The sequence below is a fragment of the Xyrauchen texanus genome, chromosome 36, assembly GCF_025860055.1.
Source record: "Xyrauchen texanus isolate HMW12.3.18 chromosome 36, RBS_HiC_50CHRs, whole genome shotgun sequence".
In the NCBI taxonomy this organism is placed as follows: domain Eukaryota; kingdom Metazoa; phylum Chordata; class Actinopteri; order Cypriniformes; family Catostomidae; genus Xyrauchen; species Xyrauchen texanus.
In genome coordinates this window covers 7629268-7652734 of record NC_068311.1, presented here as the reverse complement: position 1 = coordinate 7652734, position 23467 = coordinate 7629268, and the positions used below count along the sequence as shown (strand labels likewise).

General features: G+C 39.6%; 1 pseudogene; it reads right to left on the bottom strand.

Annotated features, from left to right (window-relative positions):
- Window positions 1–15923: 15923 nt before the first annotated feature.
- The window catches only part of LOC127629475 (nephrin-like), a 110185-nt pseudogene continuing 102641 nt past the window's right edge, over window positions 15924–23467 (bottom strand).

Sequence of the window (23467 nt, the reverse complement as noted above, 5' to 3'; positions counted from 1 at the left end):
TTAGGGTCGTCAACACACCGCTCAACATCAAGGTCAAGCACCACTTTGACCTCCATACAATATAAGAAGCATTGCACATGGTGATTTTAAGATTATGCTAGGCAAGAAAGTGGAAGGTGTGCACATAAACCATTGAAAACATGTATTTGGACTAGCAGAGGACCAAGTCCTGACAATTGCTCTAAAACATTCATTGCAGAAAGTAGAATAAGAGGACACATTTACGTTAAGGTCTTCAGATATACTTGGTGAATTCATATGCAAATTGGCTGGTAATCATTGGCTGATGCTTAGAAAGGTCAGCAGCAACAGGGACGAAGTGGAAATTGTTTGAACTTTGATTGGCACGCTACATTGTGGAAGTGTTGGGGGTAACGCTAAAGATGCCATTTCACTTCATTGGAGTTCAGTGCATTCGGCAACGCTGATATGAGTTATGTTGAAACTCATTCAGACCGATTGCGCAATTTAGTCTCAGACTTCTCAACTAATTTTAAACTTTCTTTTTGTGAAATTTCTTCTCTTTAAGACTGTATGAATGCTCTCTCGCCTGTGATTTCAAATAAAATAAAATCAAATCACTTTATTGTCACACTACCATGTACACAAGTGCAACAGTAGGTGAAATTCTTGTGTGCAGTTCCGAGCAACATAGCAGTCATGACAGTGACGAGACATATACCAATTACAGTAAACAACATACTTACACAACACAATTTACATATCAATGTACACATACTTACACAACACAATAATTATATACAATGTACAGTAAACAATACACACAATATAGAATACACAATATACAATACAATAAGTAAGGAGTATATGAAATATATATATATATATATATATATATATATATATATATATGAAGTAGTATATTGAGGAGAATATGTTGACAGTCCAGTGTGAGATTATAGATTAATATAGTGCAGTGCTAATTATTGATGCTGATAGATCAAGTGTTCAACAGTCTGATTGCTTGGGGAAAGAAGCTGTTATGTAGTCGGCTGGTGAGGGTCCTGATGCTGCGATACCGCCTGCCTGATGGTAGCAGTGAGAACAGCCCATGACTCGGGTGGCTGGAGTCTCTGATGATCCTCCGAGCTTTTTTCACACATCGCCTGGTGTATATGTCCTGGAGGGAGGGAAGCTCACCTCCGATGATGTTTCTGGCAGTTCGCACCACCCTTTGCAGGGCTTTGCAGTTGTGGGCGGTGCTATTGCCGTACCAGGCAGTGATGCAGCCAGTCAGGATGCTCTCTAGAGTGCTGGTGTAGAACCGTGTGAGGATGTGGTGGTTCATTCCAAACTTCCTCAGACGTCTCAGGAAGAAGAGGCGCTGGTGAGCCTTCTTCACAACGGCCTCAGTGTGGACGGACCATGTGAGTTCCTCAGTAATGTGGACACTGAGGAACTTGAAACTGCTAACTCTCTCTACCGGTGCTCCATTAATGGTGATGGGGCTGTGTTCTCCGTCTTTCCTCCTGAAGTCCACCACATGCTCCTTGGTTTTACTGACATTGAGGGAGAGGTTGTGCTCCTGACACCAGCGTGTCAGAGTGTGCACCTCCTCTCTGTAGGCTCTTTCATCATTGTCAGTGATCAGACCTATCACCGTCGTATCGTCAGCAAACTTAATGATGGCATTGGAGCTATGTGTTACCACACAGTCATGTGTGTACAGGGAATACAGGAGTGGGCTGAGAACACAGCCCTGCGGGGCTCCAGTGTTGAGGGTCAGTGATGAGGAGATGTTGCTGCCCATTCTAACCACCTGACTTCTGCCTGACAGGAAATCCAGGATCCAGCTGCACAGCGAGCCGTTTAAGCCCAGAGCCCGGAGTTTCATATCAAGCTTGGAGGGCAGTATGGTGTTGAATGCTGAGCTGTAGTATACAAACAACATTCTCACATATGTGTTCCTTTTTTCCAGGTGGGAGAGAGCAGTGTGTAGTGTAGATGCAATGGCATCGTCAGTGGAGCGGTTGTTGCGGTAGGCAAACTGCAATGGGTCCAAAGAGGGGGGCAGAACAGAGCAGATGTAATCTCTCATTAACCTCTCAAAGCATTTGCTGATGATGGGGGTCAGAGCAACAGGACGCCAGTCATTTAAGCAAGTGATTGTGGCTTGCTTCGGTACAGGCACAATGGTTGATGTTTTAAAGCACGTGGGGACTACAGACAAGGAGAAGGACAGATTGAAAATGTCTGTAAAAACACCAGCCAGTTGATTCGCGCATGCTCTGATGACGCGGCCCAGAATGCCGTCTGGACCCGCGGCTTTACGGATGTTCACCCGTCGGAAGGATCAGGTTACATCCACAACAGAGACGGAGAGTGAACCATCCTCTGTAGCGTCAGCCGCGAGTGCTCTCTCCGCGAGGGCGGTGGTGTTGACCTCGAAACGAGCATAAAATGTATTAAGTTCGTCCGGGAGAGATGCAGCGGTCTTTATTCCGTTTGTAGTCCGTGATGGTATTAATTCCCTGCCACATACTTCTAGAGTCAGTGGTCTTGAACTGACCTTCAAGTTTGTGCCTGTACTGGCGTTTGGCTGCACTAATAGTATTACGGAGGGCATAACTGGCTTGTTTACGCTCCACTGTGTTAGAAGAATTAAAACCCATGGTTTCTGGTTGGGGTATATCCGTATTGTTTTGGTTGGAACAACATCCTCTACGCACTTCCTGATGAAACATGTTACGCTGTCAGCGTAAACCTCGATGTCGTCATCAGAGGCGGACTGGAACATCTCCCAGTCTGTGTGATCAAAACAGTCTTGTAGCGCAGAGTCTGATTGGTCCGACCAGCACTGGATCGTTCTGAGGGTGGGTGCTTCCTGTTTCAGTTTCTGCCTATAAGCAGGTAGAAGTAGAACGGAAGAGTGGACCGATTTGCCAAATGGGGGGCGGGGGAGGGATTTGTAGCCATACCGGAAAGGAGAGTAACAGTGATCTAAAACCCGGTCCCCTCATGTGTTGAAGTTTATGTGTTGGTGGTACTTTGGTGCTATTGTTTTAAAATTAGCTTTGTTGAAGTCCCCGGCAACAATGAACGCAGCCTCAGGGTGCGCGGTTTCCTGCTCACTTATACACCCATACAGTTCCCCGAGTGCCCGGTCTATGCCCACATGTAACCCCCATCATCAGCAAATGCTTTGAGAGGTTAATCAGAGATCACACCTGCTCTGTGCTGCCCAGCTCTCTGGACCAATTGCAGTTTGCCTACCACAACAACCACTCCACTGATGATGCCATTGCATCTACAATGCACACTGCTCTCTCCCACCTGGAAAAAAGGAACACATATGTGAGAATGCTGTTTGTAGACTACAGCTCAGCATTCAACACCATAGTGCCCTCCAAGCTTGATGCGAAACTCCAGGCTCTGGGCTTAAACAGCTCGCTGTGAAGCTATTTCCTGTCAGGCAAACGTCAGGTGGTTAGAATGGGCAGCAACATCTCATCACTGACCCTCAACACTGGAGCCCCGCAGATCTGTGTTCTCAGCCCACTCCTGTATTCCCTATACACACACATGACTGTATGGCAACACATAGCTCCAATGCCATCATTAAATTTGCTGACGATACGACGGTGATAGGTCTGATCACTGACAATGATGAAACAGCCTACAGAGAGGAGGTGCACACTCTGACATGCTGGTGTCAGGAGCACAACCTCTCCCTCAATGTCAGTAAGACTAAGGAGCTTGTAGTGGACTTCAGGAGAAAAGACAGAGAACACAGCCCCATCACCATTAATGGAGCACCGGTTTGAAAGAGTAAGCAGCTTCAAGTTCCTCGGTGTCCACATCACTGAGGAACTCACATGGTCCGTCCACACTGAGGCCATTGTGAAGAAGGCTCACCAGCGCCTCTTCTTCCTGAGACAGCTGAGGAAGTTTGGAATGAACCAACACATCCTCACACGGTTCTACACCAGCACTCTAGAGAGCATCCTGACTGGCTGCATCACCGCCTGGTACGGCAATAGCACCGCCCACAAACGCAAAGACCTGCAAAGTGTGGTGCGAACTGCCAGAAACATCATCGGAGGTGAGCTTCTCTCCCTCCAGGACATCTATAACAGGCGGTGTGTGAAAAATGCTCGGAGGATCAACAGAGACTCCAGCCACCCGAGTCATGGGCTGCTCTCACTGCTACCATCAGACAGGCGGTATCGCAGCATCAGGACCCGCACCAGCCGACTACATGACAGTTTCTTCCCCCAGGCAATCAGACTTCTGAACACTTGATCTCTCATGATCAATATACACCTTCACTGCACTTTATTAATCTATTATCACACACTGGACTGTCATAATTATATTCTCCACAATAGAACTACAGCATATATATATATATATATATATATATATATATATATATATATATACACAACATCAACAACAACAACTTACATTTATATAGCGCTTTTTCTCAAACTCAAAGCGCTTAGTATATACGTATATATATTTTTATAATTACTTTTTATTTTTATTGTATGTGCATTCTATATTGTGTGTATTGTTTACTGTACATTGTATATTGTATTGTGTTGTTTAATTATGTGTACGTTTGATATGTAAATAGTGTTGTGTAAATATGTTGTTTATTGTAAATTGGTGTCTCGTCTCTGTCCTGACTGCTATGCTGCTCGGAACTGCACACAAGACCCACTACTGTTGCACTTGTGTACATGGTCGTGTGACAATAAAGTGATTTGATTTGATTTGATTTGATTTCATACTTCTCCTGTTACACTTGAATCAATGCACCTGTCTCTTTAACATGCTATTTGTACTGTATATTATCTTTCACTTTACAGTTTTTCTCAATTGCTTTGGCTCAGTTCTCAAATGTTTTAATTATTTCCCAAAACATTAAGTTCAGATCTCTGAACAATTTGCTTCTTTTTCACATCAGATTGGAATTTCTTATTGATTTGAGCAACTTGCAAATGCTTTGGCACATGTGTGCAAAGAGTACATACAACTGTCTGCAGTTTGGACAACAAATAATTGCATATGGCTTGTTGATCAAAACTGATGACTCGATTCTCACTTACACTGTCAAACACTTCAGAACTTCTCAGACATTTTTTATTGTGTAAGCCATCACATTCAAAACGATCTATTCAATAATCATAATTAGTATACATGAATGTATATTCTAAAATATATCTGACATTGACATTGTTTGCAATGTTTGCTAAATTGGCACATGACTTCTAATTGCATTCGCAATCTAATTGCAAATTACCTCTAATATGAATCAACCATTTAACCATTTAACCAATCAACTTTGGGAGTATATATATATATATATATATATATATATATATATATATATATATATGTCTATATATATATATAGATTGCCCACAGCACAATCACTGCTGTAGAAGTTTTTGAGAATGGAGGACATTCACAACCCTGAACTGCAGCAACATGCTCATGGAAGAGCAATTGGAAGGCGTGTAAGAATACGTGGTGGTGGTAGAGGAAGAAATAATCGAGGAAGAGGTGGAAATAGAAGAGTCAGAGTCTCTGATGAAATCAGAGCCACACTTGTGGATCATGTCATAAATCATGGTTTAACAATGGAAGAGGCTGGTCGAAGAGTACAGCCTAATGTAAACAGGTCCACAGTGTCATCAATTGTGCAAACATTTCGTAGGGAAAACAGGTAAATATGTTTTTTTTGTTTTGTTTTACAGTATGTAAAGTATTTTTACAGTATAAACAACAATATTGTAAAGGTAAATGCAAGTCTATTTGTTTATTCTATAGAACTGCACGACAACCTCGCGCTGGTGGCAGAGCAGCAGTATTTAACCAACTGCAAGAACAAGAAATTTGCAACATGGTCATAGCCAACAATTCCATCAGGCTAAGAGAGATCCAAAGTGCAATCATAAATGACAATAATGTCTTTGCAAATATAAATTCTGTCAGCATTTCCACCATAGACAGAGTTTTAAAAAGACATCAGATGACTATGAAACAGCTCTATAAGGTGCCATTTGAGAGGAACAGTGAAAGAGTCAAGGCGTTATGGTACCAGTATGTCCAGGTAAACCATTGGTGTGCACTTAGTGAGTTTTCCTGTTTTTCTAAGATGCCTGTATTACTTTACTGTAAGTTTCAGAAACCCATAAGAAAAAACATTTACTGTTACATTTTTTTTCTGTGTTTCTTCATAGAGAATCATGGAGTTAGAAGTACATGAAACGACCCACATTCTTGTTTTTGTGGACGAGGCTGGGTTTAATCTGTCCAAAGGCCGGAGACGTGGTCTCAATCTCATTGGACACCGAGCCACAATTGACACACCAGGCCAACGTGGGGCCAATATTACAATGTGTGCTGCCATTTCAGAGAACGGTGTGAGCACACATATTCCTCACATTGGGCCCTATAATACCCAACTTCTCCTGGCCTTCCTAAATGCACTTTACAGAGACCTGATTCCAGAACAAGAAAGAGGTTTAGTTAGACCACATTTTGCCTAATTATGTTGTTGTCTGGGATAATGTCAGCTTCCACCGAACCAACAGTGTTAGGGACTGGTTTGCTGCACATGAAAGGATAACAGTGGAATTCCTTCCACCATACTCTCCATTCCTAAATGCAATAGAAGAGTTTTTTTCAGCATGGAGGTGGAAAGTGTATGATCATAGACCACAAAATCAGATTTCTTTGTTGGATGCCATGAATGCTGCATGTGAGGACATCACAGCTGACCATTGCAGGGGATGGGTGCGGCATTCAAGGAGATTTTTTCCACGGTGTGTGGCAATGGAAAACATCAGATGTGATGTTGATGAAAATCTTTGGCCTGACCAACGTGAGCGACAAGATGTCCACCAAGAATAATTTGTTTGTTTTGTTTTTTTCCCATGAATGTTATTTGTTGTTTGTGTATTTGCGGTAATACACAAATATGAAATGTAAAGTGAAATCTTGTTACTCTTGTCAGTTACTTTACATGTACAGTAAATACACTTGTATTGTATATATACACATGAAGTACAAAAATAAACACTGTAAAAATACAAATGTTCATAGACTTTTTTTTTTTCTACATACTATTGACTTTTCTCAACAAATATGAGATTTGTTTACAGTAAAACCTTAATTTTCATGGTTGACTGTTGTGGTGAAAAAACAACTAAACATTTTGACCAGTGTGGCTCACACAATGACAAAAATACTTTAGATTTTGGTGGCCTTGGCCAAATTATTGACACAATAACTAGGTTTTGAAGCATGAATTAAATGTTTTGGGTTAGTAACTACATTTTGCAGACATGCTATAAAGTTTTGAAGTTCCTGCAAACAGTTGTGACATTTGCACTCACAGTTTAGAGAATGTTAAGACTGTTTCGAAAAACGTGCCAAAGCAATTGAGAAAAACTGTAACAGATATTTGCCATCTCAATCAGTACCAAAGCACATAAAAAAGGATGATGGATGATGGATGGATAGATGGATGGATGGAGCGACAGAAAGAACAATGAATGATGGATGATGAATGGATAGAATGATAGAAAGAATAATGAATGATGGATGGATGAATGGACGGAACGATAGAAAGAATGATGGATTGAAGGATGGATGGATGAATGATAGAACATTAGAATGGATGATGGATGGATGAATGGATAGAACAATAGAAAGAATAATCGATGAATGGAATGATAGATAAAAAGAAATATAAAGAACGGTGAATGGATAGAATGATAGAAAGAACGATAAATGGATGGAACGATAGAAAGAATGATAGATGGATAGAATGATAGATAGATAGATGAATGGATAGACAGAACAATAGATAGAAGGATAGAAAGAATGATATCAATCAATCAATCAATCAATGTTTATTAACATAGCACATTAGAAAACAACCAAGGTTGACCAAAATGCTGCACAATATATAAAAAGACAACAATCAACACACACTTACAGAGATAAAAACAAAAAAACTCAAGGAATGTTAAAAGCCAAGGAAAATAGATAAGTTTTAAGTTTAGTTTTAAATGCTGAGATAGTTGAGGAAGTTCTAATATGTGCTGGAAGACTGTTCCATAGCTTAGGTCCAACAACAGCAAAGGCATGATCACCACTATTCTTAAGTTTAGAACTGGGAACGCAAAGCAATTCAGATTCACCAGATCTAAGAGATTCTGATGTAGTGTACAGGTTCAGCAAGTCGGATAAGTACTGTGATGCCTGGTTTTGGAGAGATTAAAATACAAACAATATTTTAAAATCAATTCTAAATTTAACAGGAAGCCAGTGCAATGAAATCAATACCGGTGTGATGTGCTCAAATTTGCGTTTGCCCTTAAGGAGCCTAGCCGCAGCGTTTTGAAAAAGATGAAGGTTTGAAATAAAGGAATGAGGGGCACCAATGTAAAGCGAGTTACAGTAATCCAGGCGAGAAGTAACAAAAGCATGGATAACTGTTTCAAACTTGCTTAATGACAAGAATGGCTTAACCTTAGTTAACAAATGGAGATGATAAAAACATGATTTTACCACAGTGCGTATCTGCTTATCAAATTTAAGGTTGCTGTCAAACAGAACACCCATTATAATAAATAGAAAGATGGATGGATAGATAAAACGATAGATGGATTGATGGATATAATGATAGAAATTACTATGGATATATGGATGGTGGATGGATGGACGGAGGGAGGGAGGGATCAGGATATCATAGAGACTTGGGAATGGGCTTTTTTGACATGGGCTAATAAGCAAACATCTATTAACCACTCAAAATGTGCTAAAAAACAATACGAACTCCCATCATAGCATTGTGGTAGCGTGTTTTGCATGGTTAGCACCATTCACATTTTCTTCAGAAAAAAAATATATATATTGTTCTGTATATATGAAATACACTGAGCCCCCTCCTATGTAATGAACATATGGCTTAGTGTAAGAAAAAAAAATGCTATTTTTAGAAATGTTATTTAGATACTCAGCATTGTACTGTACTCTCACCTAGACATTGTGAGCATTGGGTAATGTCTTGCCAACATTTATGCAGCTTTATCATCAGTGATTATGGAATAAATTGTGTTTGCTTACTGTATAGGCCAACTCAACAATGCACTGATTGCTAATAAACTGTGTTTTGTGCAGTTTCTCAAACATTAAATGAGCAAAAAACCAGGGACCGAAACGTACTGCAGCCACTGTGTAACGGAAGATAGATTGCAGGCCAAATTCAATCAAAATTCGTATTACCTTAGTTCATATTGCCTTATTATTCATGTAATTTTAAAATCTGCTGGGTGAAATAGCAATTTTGATAGAAAAGTTCAGCATGCAAATTCCATTATAAAATGTTGCTAGTTTCTCTGTGGTTGAATAAGTGCTGATGAGCTGATGGCAAACAGTAAAAGGTTGTTTCCAAGCATACCATATCCAGTTGGTACAGAACAGTGCTATGGTTTGACTGAGTTGTTAGAAGCAATATGGAATGAGATATACAACTAAAATCCTGTATTTGACAGTCAAAACAAGTCGATGCACTAGAAGAATAGTACAGCATTATAGAGTGTGGACAGTTTTTATCATCCAAAGAGTTCCAAAGAAAGACTCCCCTCTCCCTGATGAATGTGCTGAGATTTTGATGAATGACAAGTCATCTTTTATATACACATATAAAGAATTGATTAACCTGTCCTCTGCAGAGAAAAGTCATTTTTCACTTTTCAAAGTTAGAAACAAAATCGCAGACTCAGCTGTTCTCTCTGCTTTTAACTGTGGTGAAATAATCTATGCATGCACAGATGCAGCTACAGTAAACCTACTGGACATAGTTTATTACAGTGCTCTGCCAAGAATTACCTGCAACAGATTTGTGCATGAAAGCTGATTAGTCCTCATTGATCACACAGCAAAAACAAAATGTATAAAATGCATTGAAATTAACTGCTGGACATAACTCCTGATTTGGAGAAATGCAACATTGCTAATTTGAAGAAATGACATCATACACTTTACAGCAGAAGTCTAAAGAGGCTTACACATGCCTCATATCAGTGCTGTAGATTATATTGAAGTCTCTATTAGTGTCAGCGCTGTGCTTCCTTCAAGAGTTGTAAAGCGACGTCCAAAGTTCAAATAATGTACATTTTTACTCCTCTGTTGATGACTTTTCAAAGCGTCAGACAATGATTACCAGGCTATTTCCATATATACAAAGTCTGTCTTTGTTATGACAGGTTCATCTCTAAAGAGAAGTGATTTACACACAAATTTGCCTCAAAAATTATTTTAGAGTGCAAAGCAAAATAAATATGAATAAATTGGGAAACTTTATGAAGATATATTTAATCATCTTTTTGATTCTTGATTGAACTATCATCAATAGATATATATTTTTTCCATAAATACTTACATATTGTGTCTGAGTAGGCAGAGACACAAAAGAATCTCAACCTCAATAAGTGTTCTTATTATTTTCTCCAATAAAAGCATGTGCCAAGACCAGCAACAGGAATAAATATATTTATCAGGGGGTGATATTTGCCCTCTGGAATTGCTTATTGGGGGCATTTTATACTTTTGAGGGCATATTTTTATGATAATCAGAGTAGTCGCTACAGTGTCTACATCCATAACTAAATGGCCTGAAATAAAAAATAATGCGATATACAGTATACAGGTGAAACTCGAAAAATTAGAATATCATGCAAAAGTTCATTAATTTCAGTAATTCAACTTAAAAGGTGAAACTAATATATTATATAGACTCATTACAAGCAAAGTAAGATATTTCAAGCCTTTATTTGATATCATTTTGATGATTATGGCTTACAGCTTATGAAAACCCCAAATTCAGAATCTCAGAAAATTAGAATATTACATGAAATCAATAAAAAAAAGGATTTTAAATACAGAAATGTCGGCCCTCTGAAAAGTATAATCATGCATATGTACTCAGTACTTGGTTTGGGCCCCTTTTGCATTAATTACTGCCTCAATGCGGCGTGGCATGGATGCTATCAGCCTGTGGCACTGCTGAGGTGTTATGGAAGACCAAGATGCTTCAATAGCGGCCTTCAGCTCTTCTGCATTGTTTGGTCTCATGTCTCTCATCTTTCTCTTGGCAATGCCCCATAGATTCTCTATGGGGTTTAGGTCAGGCGAGTTTGCTGGCCAATCAAGCACAGTAATACCATGGTCATTGAACCAGGTTTTGGTACTTTTGGCAGTGTGGGCAGGTGCCAAGTCCTGCTGGAAAATGAAGTCAGCATCTCCATAAAGCTTGTCTGCTGAAGGAAGCATGAAGTGCTCTAAAATGTCCCGGTAGACGGCTGCGTTGACTCTGGACTTAATAAAGCACAGTGGACCAACACCAGCCGATGACATGGCTCCCCAAACCAACACAGACTGTGGAAACTTCACACTGGACTTCAAGCATCTTGGATTGTGTGCCTCTCCATTCTTCCTCCAGACTCTGGGACCTTGGTTTCCAAATGAGATGCAAAATTTGCTCTCATCAGAAAAGAGGACTTTGGACCACTGAGCAACAGACCAGTTCTTTTTTTCTTTAGCCCAGGTAAGACGTTTGACATTTGAAGCCCATGTCCAGGACCCGCCTGTGTGTGGTGGCTCTTGATGCAGTAACTCCAGCCTCAGTCCACTCCTTGTGAAGCTCCCCACACATTTGAATGGCCTTTTCCTGACAATCCTCTCCAGGCTACGGTCATCCCTGCTGCTTGTGCACCTTTTTCTTCCACACTTTTCCCTTCCACTTAACTTTCTATTAATGTGCTTTGATACAGCACTTTGAGAACATCCAACTTCTTTTGCAATTACCTTTTGAGGCTTTCCCTCCTTGTGGAGGGTGTCAATGATGGTTTTCTGCACAACTGTCAGGTCAGCAGTCTTCCCCATGATTGTGAATTCAACTGAACCAGACTGAGAGACCATTTAAAGGCTCAGGAACCCTTTGCAGGTGTTTAGCTGATTAGAGTGTGACACTTTGAGCCTACAATACTGAACCTTTTCACAATATTCTAATTTTCTGAGATTCTGAATTTGGGGTTTTCATAAGCTGTAAGCCATAATCATAAAAATTATATCAAATAAAGGCTTGAAATATCTTACTTTGCTTTTAATGAGTCTATATAATATATTAGTTTCACCTTTTAAGTTGAATTACTGAAATTAATGAACTTTTACACGATATTCTAATTTTTCGAGTTTCACCTGTATTAGATAACAGGTAAAACATAGGAATTTACTATAGGGGAATTTAAAATATCAAGAACATTTTTGTCTCAAGCCCTGCTTATTATTTGACCCTAGCCAGGGCTATTTTTTCATCCAAGTCCAAATATATACACTGATGAACCAAAACATTATGACCACCTGCCTAATATGCTGTTGGTCCTCCATGGGCCACCAAAACAGCACCAACCTGGCAAGGCATGGACTCTGCAAGACCCCTGAAGGTGTCCTGTGGTATCTGGCACCAAGACATTAGCAGCAGTTGTGAGGTGGAGCCGTGGATCAGACTCTTTTGTCCAGCACATCCTATAGATTCTCAATCGGATTGAGATCGAGGGAATTTGGAGCCCAGAGCAACACCTTGAACTCTTCATTATGTTCCTCAAACCATTCCCAAATAGCGTGTGCAGTGTGGCAGGGCGCGTTATACTGCTAAAAGAGGCCAATGCCATGAGGGAATACCATTGCCATGAAGGGGTGTACCTGGTCTGCAACAATGTTTAGGTAGGTGGCATGTGTCAGTCAAATTGATCTCCACATTAACAGCCAGACCATTGATTTCCTAGCAGAACACTGCCCAGAGCATCACACTCACTCCACCAGCTTGTTGTCTTCCCACAGTGCATCCTGGAGCCATCACTTCTCTAGGTAAACAGCGCGCATGGCCACGGCTGTCTACATGATGCAAAAGCAAATGGGAATCCAAATCGGACCACGCGACCTTCTTCCATTGCTCCAAGGTTCAGTTCTGATGTTTGCGTGCCCATTGTATGCCCTTTCGATGGTTGACAGGGGTCATCATAGACACTCTGAAGGATCTGAGGCTACGTAGCCCCATACGCAGCAGGGCGTGATGCACGGTGTGTTGTGACACATTCCTCCTGTAACCATCATTAAAATTTTCTGTGACTTGTGCCACAGTATACCTTCTGTTGGTTTGGACCAGACGGGATAGCCTTTGTTGCCCTTGTGCATCAATGAGCCTTGGCTGCCCAACACCCTGTCACCAGTTTGTGGTTTGTCTCTCCTCTGACCACTGTTGGTAGGTACTCACCACTTCTGACCGGAAGCACCCCACAAGCCTTGCTGTTTCAGAGATGCTCTGACCCAGTTGTCTGGCCATAACAATTTGGCCCTTGTCAAAGTCACTAAGGTGATTACTCCTGCCCATTTCTCCTGCATTCAACACTTGACTACGAGAACTGGTTGTGTACTTACCTTTTAATCTACCCAGACCTTGAAATGTGGCCTTGATATGAGATGCTCAATGTTATTCGCTTCACCTGTGAGTGGTCATAATGTTTTGGCTCATTTTGATATGATTTTTGGTATTTTCAATGTTTACTATTCACACCTTCTGCTTTCTTGCCGGAATGAAATCAAAATTGACCCTGATTATTTTCACAACACACGTTTTTGCTTGTTATTCCAGAGGAAAAATGTCTTTGCTAGCTTCATATATCAAAAGGTATCTTACTCCGCCTCTAAAATGACTTTTTTTTTCGGCTGAAGTACTAATTTTTTTTAACTCCCCTCTCTGTCTCTATTCTGGTATTGAAGACCAATTTTTAAAGACCCAATAATTTCCCAGAATATAACATTAGTTGCTGCCCTACTTTTGTTGAATATCCTGTTTCACTTCAATATAGCACATTACAGAAATAACATGGGTTATGAATGCCATTTCATGTTGAATTTAAATCTGAATTGTGTAACTTTTTCAATGTTGAAATACTTTATCCTATCCCAGCTTAAAGTGTAACTACTGTATAATGTATTGAAAATGTATTAAAATTAAATTCCCTGTTTTTTCTCAAAAAGATATTTTTTTAAGTGGCAAACATCAATGAGGAGTATCTAGCTAAATGAATACATTTAAATATAATAGAGGGAAAACTGGTGTTTGTAGAGGTAAAGACACAACATTTGGTAAAAAAATAAAAAATTATGAACTTTGGCTGCTCAATGTAGGGTTTTGGCACTAACACCATCATGTGATGGATGCACAAAAGGCATCTCCAACATAATTTGACAGGATTTACCCTGTGGCAAAACAGTATTTCACTATCCTTCCAATAGAAAGAGGAGGCAGTTCAGATGGTGTACTTTTCCACTGGCGTGAGAACACCCATGTTGATTGAGTTTGTTTGTGAGTTTGAGCATGTGTGTGTGGGTGTGTTAGTGTCCGTGGACTCAATATCATGTGACAGATTACAAATCACAAACTCAAATTGGGAAGTTGGAGCAAAGGCTGTGTTTGTGTGTTTGTTTATGTGTGAGTTTAGCATTTGTGTGTCAAACTTTTCTATGCTGTCATGTACTGAACTCAAAAGGGGAACGTGAACAGATGTGGGGAAGTGTGGGGGGGTTTGTTCTTTTTTTGTCATGAACACTGTTATCATCTCATCTATGGCAATCTCCTTTCCGATTTTATGCTATTGTTTACTTCGAAAGCATCATATCTCTAAGCTAACTTTCTCAGAATTTCTACCTGATTACTGAAGAGCTCATGCAAGCTATTTTAAAACACTAATTCCTTAAGGGTTACAAACGATAGAAAAATGTTTTTGTTCTGAAAACAGCCAGCATAGATACATAAAAAGTGTAATTTACTATATATATATTGCTCCATATGGTATATTCAGATACGGTAAACCTATATTCATGCAACAGTGTTTCTATTTCTTCTATATAATAAATTAAATAAAATACCAGTCAAAAGTTTGGACACATTGGTTTTTGTACTGGTTTTACGTTTCTCATGATCTTAAAAACCTTTTGATCTAAAGGCTCATTCATAAATGATTTATTTGTATTTATTTATTTATTTTTTTGCACCTTATGAAGTTTGCACCTCAAAAAGTGTATTTACTTTGATGAAGCTAAGATAGTTTAGATTATTTTTAAACATGGTTTTGGTCACTACATAATCTATACTTCTATTTATGCTATTTATATTTTTGATGACTTTACTATTATCATATATTAAACATTCTGCAAAATATGTTCAATCAAAAATTGATTGGTACTGTAATTATAATTTAAAATAAAATATAACACATTTTTAAACTCCATTTTGGGCTCTTAATTGTTTTTGCTGATGACAAGATAAAGTACCAGTAAGGATTGCAACTTTTTATAAAACACACATGTATTTTTAACTGAGAAAAACTAGTATGAAGCCACTGTGCAGCAAATTAGACTATAAAAATACACAGGGTAATTTATTTTTATATCCTGCTGCATTGTCTGACACAATTAACACCATGTGTTTCTTTGTATAACTTTGATGAAACATTTGTATAATCATGTTTATCTGAGCATTTTTGCCATTAAGAAATACCACAGGAAATCATAAGAGAAAGTACAGAAATAAGAAATCCCTAGGTAAAATCACATCTTCTGGAAGCTCAAGCTAATCACCACTGGTTTCTTTCTAAATATAATTTAGGACATAATCTTTAAGAAAACAAATTTAGGTGCTCAGATTTCTGCCTAGATGCAAATATTCCCCTCTGTTCCAACTGTCAACTTAATCTAAATCTGCAAACTCCATATCAGGCGTTTCCCCCACCTAAAGGCACCAGCTAGGCAGGCACCACTAATCGGGGTGGAGAGGGATACCTTCTCATCTCAAGACACAGTGGCTGCTTGAGGGGTTAGACATAGCTGATGAACCAGTCGAAAGGGCAAGTGAATTCTGGGAACACAGAAGAGAGGAGATGAGATTGCCACACCTCAAGCCAAGTGTCCAAACAGCTGTTTTCATACTAGTAGTGTTGGATGTCTGCCCTCTTTCAAGGTAGCGCCAGCATGGGGGGGTCACAGCTGGGGCTCGACAGTTGATAAGGTGAATCTCAGCACTACGGAGCATCAGGGGAAAAGGGAGGGAGATGCGGTTTACTCTTGCCCCAAACAACAGCAATAAAATCTTAGAAATTGGATCTGCAGTGGACAGAGGGTTATAGACTATCTTTGATTTACAATTAAACAAGCTGTTATGCCAGTGTACTGAAGCACTGCTTCTGCCATCCATCCCAACCTGTACTTTGCCATCCACTCTTGATAAGACAGCTTAGTTACAAGCATACAGCAAAGTGAAGAAAGAAACAAGAAGAAATTTTAAGGTATAGTACACTCAACAATGAAAATGTGTCAATATTTACACACCTTCATGTCAAACCAGTTTGTCTGTCTTTTTCAGTGAAACACAAAACGAGAGGAGCAGTCAAGCTTAAAAAAGGATGAAAAGCACCATAAATGTATCTCAAATCATATTTACACTTACCGATATTTAAAGTTTGCATGCTGTAATCAGTTATGAGAAACACAAGAACCAATTCAATTTTGCATCACTGATGTTAAAGGGGTAGTTCATTCAAAAATGAAAATTCTCTCATAATTTACTTACTCTCATGCCATCCCTGATGAGTATGACTTTCTTTCTTCTGCAGATCACAATAGACGATTTTTAGAAGAACATCTCAGCTCTGTAGGTCTATACAATGCAAGTGAATGGTGATCAGACCTTTCAAGCTCCAAAAATCCCATAAAGGCAGCATACATTAATCCATAAGACTCCAGTGGTTTAATATATAGTATGTCTTGTGAAACAATGCAATCACTTTCAGTGAGAAACAGATCAATATTTACATAATTTCTCACTATAAATCTACACTTTCACATTCACTTTCAGAATGTGAAGAGATTCTTTCAGAAGAAAGTCATACACATGTGCGTTTGCATGTTAAGTGTGAATATAAGCAGGCTAAAACAGAAAACAGAGTTGTCAGTGAATGAGAACTTACATTTTGTTCTGTTTTTCACACAAAGTTATTGTATGGCTTCAGTAGATTTGGAATATAGCGCACAAGCCACAGAGGTTTTGTTTTAAGCCAGCAAACTTGTCTCAAAACAATAAAAAATTCACTATTTGCCTAGTTTCGTGGCTTAGTTCATAACACTGTGTAATGATATATACATCAAAACAACAAAAATGTGTGTCATTGAAAGCTGCTGTTGTTGTTATTGTTGTCCGCTTCTGCAGACTCAAGGCTTCAAGACCTTTATCCCAGTTTCTCATTCAAAAACAAAGCTCCACACAAGAATACCGAGAGGAGCAGTCACATATGCCATCAGGGAGAACAATTAAGTTCAGGATAAACTATGACATGTTTGATAATACCTCACCACCTAAGAAGCTACATTACATAACATTTATGATCTTAGCAGATTTTTCACAATAATACTTGTTATACAGGGCTAACAAGTATTGGCCAGGTAGCTGAAAATACTTTATAATCACTAAAACAGGCTCACACACCCACACACACATACACACACACACACACACACACACACACACACACACACACACACACACACACACACACACACACACACACGTAGTGTTTCCATGTTTTATGGGGACTTTCCATAGACATAATGGTTTTTATACTGTACAAACTTTATATTCTATCCCCTAAACCTAACCCTACCCCTAAACCTAACCCTCACAGAAAACTTTCTGCATTTTTACATTTTCAAAAAACATAATTTAGTATGATTTATAAGCTGTTTTCCTCATGGGGACCAACAAAATGTCCCCACAAGGTCAAAAATTTCGGGTTTTACTATCCTTATGGGGACATTTGGTCCCCACAAAGTGATAAATACACGCTCACACACACACACACACACACACACACACACACACACACACACACACACACACACACATGATGGTCTACCTATCATTATGAGGACTTTCCATAGACATAATGACTTTTATACTGTATGAACTATAGATTCTATCCTCTAAACCTAACACAACCCCTAAAACTAACCCTCACAGAAAACTTTCTGCATTTTTACATTTTCAATAAAACATTGTTTAGAATGATTTTTAAGCGATTTGAATTATGGGGACACTAGAGATGTCCTCATAAATCACATTTATAGCATAATACCCTTGTAATTACTAATTTGTAACTTACAAAATTGTCCTCGTAAATCACAAAAACACGCACACACATACACACACACACACCCACCCACATACACACACACAAACACACAACCACAAAGCCAGGAAGCTATACACTCAACTGCAGACAAGGGTCAGACTTTACTTAATAACATAATTATGTCTTCAGTAAAACTAATTAATGACCTACCATATAATTATTTGAGTAGCTTGTAATTCTGCATTGTTACTGCTTTTGTAGTTAATGATGTTAACATGGACTCACATGTTATGCAATTTATTAAGAAGCTCTGGAGGTTAAAAAGAGGACGTATGGCAGTCACAGTTGTCAGCAAAGCTTCTGATTTAGACTAAATATAAACAAATTCAAAATATATTGGAAATTAAACAGTGACTGACAATTTTATGTGTAAAAATCTATAAACATTTTAAAGAACAGATTTGTATGCAGAAGGATATACCAGTACTTGCTAGGCAGCAAAAGAAGAGTGTTACATTTTTAGATATGTTTAAGTTGCATTTCATTGCCACCTCTGCGTTGTCATGGGTCCGTGTCATAACACTCAGCATCCATCTTTCTTACGGCTGTGGATGAGAATAACGCAACGCTGTAATTGCAGTGTAAAGACAGCTATAGGTGGTTAAATAGATGACAGAAAAAAAAGACCAATTAAATATGCAAGTATTGCAGTGACGTCATCACTTTGAGTTTGATTTCTGAATTGTGAATATTGTAACATTGTAAGTCAAGGGGAGATTTTCAAATTGTAATCTTAAAGGGAGTTCACCCAAAAATGAAAGTTCTCTCAATATTTACTCACCCTCACGCCATCTTAGATGTGGATGACTATCTATCTTTCAGCTCAATATTCAGACAACTATAAGTAAGCTATTTATAGGTTGATTTTCTCTAAAACTGTTAACACCTTGGTCTCTTTGGTGCCAATAAATTACTGCTCAGATTGTGTGAGCATCTCGATCGCCCGACACAGCAACACTGACTCAACCAATCACGTGAGTTTGTAACAAGAATATCTGTTTGTTCAATCAACGGCAGACATGGAGAATATTGAAAACCAGGTTATTTTTGAAATTCCATTTCGTGGCGCAGAAATGACATACGTCAGTTTTAAATTAATAAAATGCATTAAGTATACTTAATGTTTTTTTGACTGTTCTGCTGCGTCTCGCTTGTTGTTAATACTTTGTTACCGTAGGTTAAAAATTATTTCAGCATTTTGTTATATTCGTTGCACTGCGTTTACACGTTCAGTCGGAGCATCTCCTAAGTCCATGTTCACACTAATACGTTTTTGTTGAAAAAATTATGTAGCTGTTTACGCCTCTCGTACACACTAGACCGATATTTTTCCTATCGTGCAGACTAGAATGGAGACTTTCAAAAACACTCTCCATTACCGCATACTTTGGAAAAAGATGGCATTAGGAAAGTGAAAACGAAGGTTTCAAACTTAAACTTAATAGTGGCTGAAAATTATCTACAAAAAATAGGCCTATGTTTTAACATATGTTAAAATGGTTCACACAGAATTTATTGCACAAATTTGTTGAACAGAAAAAGAATAATACTAACAAGTTAGGAATTTCAATACTGTACTGCCTTATAAGCATTGTAACAAGTACAGAACAACTTTGAAGTTGGTCTCATAGTGTAGTTGGTCAAAACAGGTGCATGTAAAGCTCTTAAACCAGCTCCCCACCGAGTTCAAATATCTCTTTTCTGCATCTGTACATCATTGAATCATTAACTCCAGCTGTTAAATCATGATCAGCTTTACAGTACACCACCCTTCCCTGTTTGAGACAAAGTGGAATAAATGCCATAAAACAGAAGAGAAATAGCAAACTGACAAAATACATTAAGCCATTGCACCACTACTCTGCAATACCCATCATTTATGCTTCTTTTACAAAGAGCTTGCGTATATCAAAATGAATTAAGAGTAGGATTTGGGTGTGATTCAGAATAAATTTGCAGTTTAGTTTTTGGAAATTACGGAAATTTACACACAGAAATTTAGAAATCATAATTTTTGACAAAGTGCAGCAGTATCACAGATCCAGCTGGTTGTTGGTTTTTGCCCACCTCATAGATATTGGAGAGTGGTGCTCGTTGATCGTAGTGGGCAGCAGGGGGCAGCAGTGAGTTACCCTGCAGGACCTCATACGTCCCCCAGCCACTCACCTCCTCCTACTCATGAGTGAGAGGGCTTGTGCCATGTCTGCCATCTGGAGATATGAAAACGTAGCACATAAATACTTTAATCTTGTACCTTCAAGTTGCTTTTTTGGAACAAAAATAGTTTTAATTGTTTATTAATCAGTAAACATCTGTTGCTGGAGGAGTTTGCTAAAATATGGAAAATTTGCACTGAGGCAAAGAGGTTATTAAAATTGTAAAACTTCATGTTGTCTAAGATGCCTTCACTCATAAAATTAAACAAAGAGAAAAAATATTTTTGTCGTGCTTGCATATTACATTGTCAGCTCATATTTGAGGTTAGGTATTTGAATAAACCTTTAACAGTTTATAACTCATCCCGCACCATTTGTGTTGCGGACATGAATGGCACATCAAATAGTGTGGCTAAGATAAGAAATAAAAACATTTAAAATTAAGGTAAAACAAAAAACAAATGTTCTGTCATTATTTACTCACCCTAATGTTGTTCCAAACCCAAATCAATTTCTTTGTTCAAAAAAAGAGATATTGGACAGAATTTTGACAACCTCAGGCCACATTCACATATGTCCGGGTGTTTATAATCACAACCCGGCCCCGCCCTCCACCCTGCCACATTCCTCCCTCGTTCTCTCATGACGTACAACCCCCCTTTCCCTGGGGAGGGGCGTGCCTTTCACCCAGTCTGCCGGCAGGTCATCCCCGTCTACCTGGATGAGGGAGGGGACAAGGGGAGGGAAACAGAAATAATAAAAATGGGGGGGGTACTTCCTGTAACAGTGTAGTACCCCCCAAAAAACACTGTAAAATTTAAACGAGAGGGAAAAGGCCAACGCGGAGCGGCACTGAGAGAGAGAGAGGAGAGAGAGATGAAAAAAAAACACTTACTCGCCAGTTCTCCGATACGCCGTAGCTTGTTCCTCGGCCACTCCTCCACCCTCTAACGGACGACAGCCATGCCTCTCCGGGTGGATCGTAGGCAGTCCTCCAGCCCCTGGCGGACAGAAAACCCTGCCGCGTTCTCGGGGAACAGAAGGGGTCTTTTCAGCGGCTGGTAGGGGACTCCTCCGCCCCTGGCAGTGGCCCTGACCGCAACAGACGGACGGTTAGGCAGCGGTTCTCCCGCTCCAGGCGGTCGACAGCGAGCCCCTTCTCCCCTCACAGTCGGTGGCCGTTCCTCTGCTTCCAGGCGGCCGGGCTCCTCGTCCCCCGGCAGATAGCCGCGGCTGCTCTGTTGGGGTGGACGGTAGTGGAGAGAACTCTACTACGGCGTATCCCTCCTCCATCCCGGATTTCAGCACCAGTGTCACGCAGTTCAATGGAAAGGAGGAGACGAGAACCGGCCTGACGACATAAATAATATTTTCATGAGAAACTTAAACAAAAGACAAACACACACATGACGGACATGCCCGTAAACGATCTCTCTCTCCCACACCATCCTCCGCAGTCGGCCTTTATCCCTCTCGGAGGCTTGATTAGCCTGATAAGGGACCGGGATTGTATAATCACAACCCGGCCCCACCACATGCCCTGCCACAGTCCTTTTAAGTTTGAAACCTTCGTTTTCAGTCTCCTAAAGTAATAATTTTCCAAAGCGGTTATGGAGAATATTTTCAACCTGTACCATTGTGTGCTGGATACACAACTTGGCTGGTGACGATATACAGTACTTAATCAGGACTTCATTTCATCACATTTTGCAAATTTTCATCAGCCCAAATATTCAGAAAAGCCCTGATTTTGTTTACTGACCAGTACTGTCAATTGATCATTCTCTATTGATCTGTTGAGGTAAGCTGGTAGCTATATATGAAAAATTGCGAAATTAGTATCTTGGAGCTGAAGCCTTTGACAGTGACACCGCCTCAATCCCCAGCTGGCCTTCTTTGGCCTAAGAGTAATCATTTGCCAAAGGCACTTGCCACTGGCCCTGAAGAAGCCCTGAAGAGGCACAAAAAAAGCACCGTTAGTGATAGTGGAAACTCAACCGTCTCTGACATACACTAGCATGCTCTAATTTCCCCCAATAGTGGAAACGCGGCTAATGATGATCAAATTTTCATTTTTGAGTAAACTAGCCCTTTGAGCTTTAAATATCACCTTAAAAGTGCTACATTAGATTCAGTCATGTGAACTCTCACCTTGATACTCAAGGCCTTCAGGGTGTGGGTACAGGGCAGGACTGTAGGCCTCAGTTGGGTAGTAATAATGCAAACTCTCCAGCTATTCAGATGTTTGGATAAACAGAAAAGTAATCTTGAACTATATTCTGTAGTAATCAGCATTATTTGTGAGTTCTAGTCAGATCTTATAATCATGACTTTTGCTAGACAGCAAACAGAGTTTTCTTTTTATTGGTTTGCCAGACAAGTCCATTCCAGCTTTCCCTGTGTAAAAATTAATTGGAAAGAGTGCACAGAATGAGTGTGCATACAGTGATATACCTGTCCAAAGCTCTCGTAGACGCCGCTGTCAGGCTCTGAGCCGCTGTCGAGGAGGAGTGTTCACTGTGCTGAGGCGTTGATAAGCTCTGTGCTCGCATAGCGGGTTGATCTTCTCAACGTGGACCTGCAGAAATAGAGAAACTAGTTCTCAACTTCTCATTCCCTACACATCACACTCGTGAGTTAGGAAAGAGAAGAGAAAGAAGAACTTTCAGGGAGGATTTCCCCCAGGAGTCGTAAATAAATACAGATGTCTGGAAAATCTATGGTCAATATTTAGTGAAGCTTTTACGTCAACATGAATTCAAAAAAGATGCTATTAAGATGCTCATTATTTCATTACGCCATAATCTTAAATCAATCAGTACATAATAACTTACAATGGATATTGTACTATTGGATATAAAATTAACCAAAACAGTGTCAGAAGAGGTGTTGTCCTCCACAATGGACTGGAAACATGCATTCAGGTCTAGCTCCATTCTGGTGGGAATAGTCTCAGCCTATTTTTTTTTATTTGTTTCTACTAATTGCCCCTTTTCACTCCAAAATATGTCACATTATGAA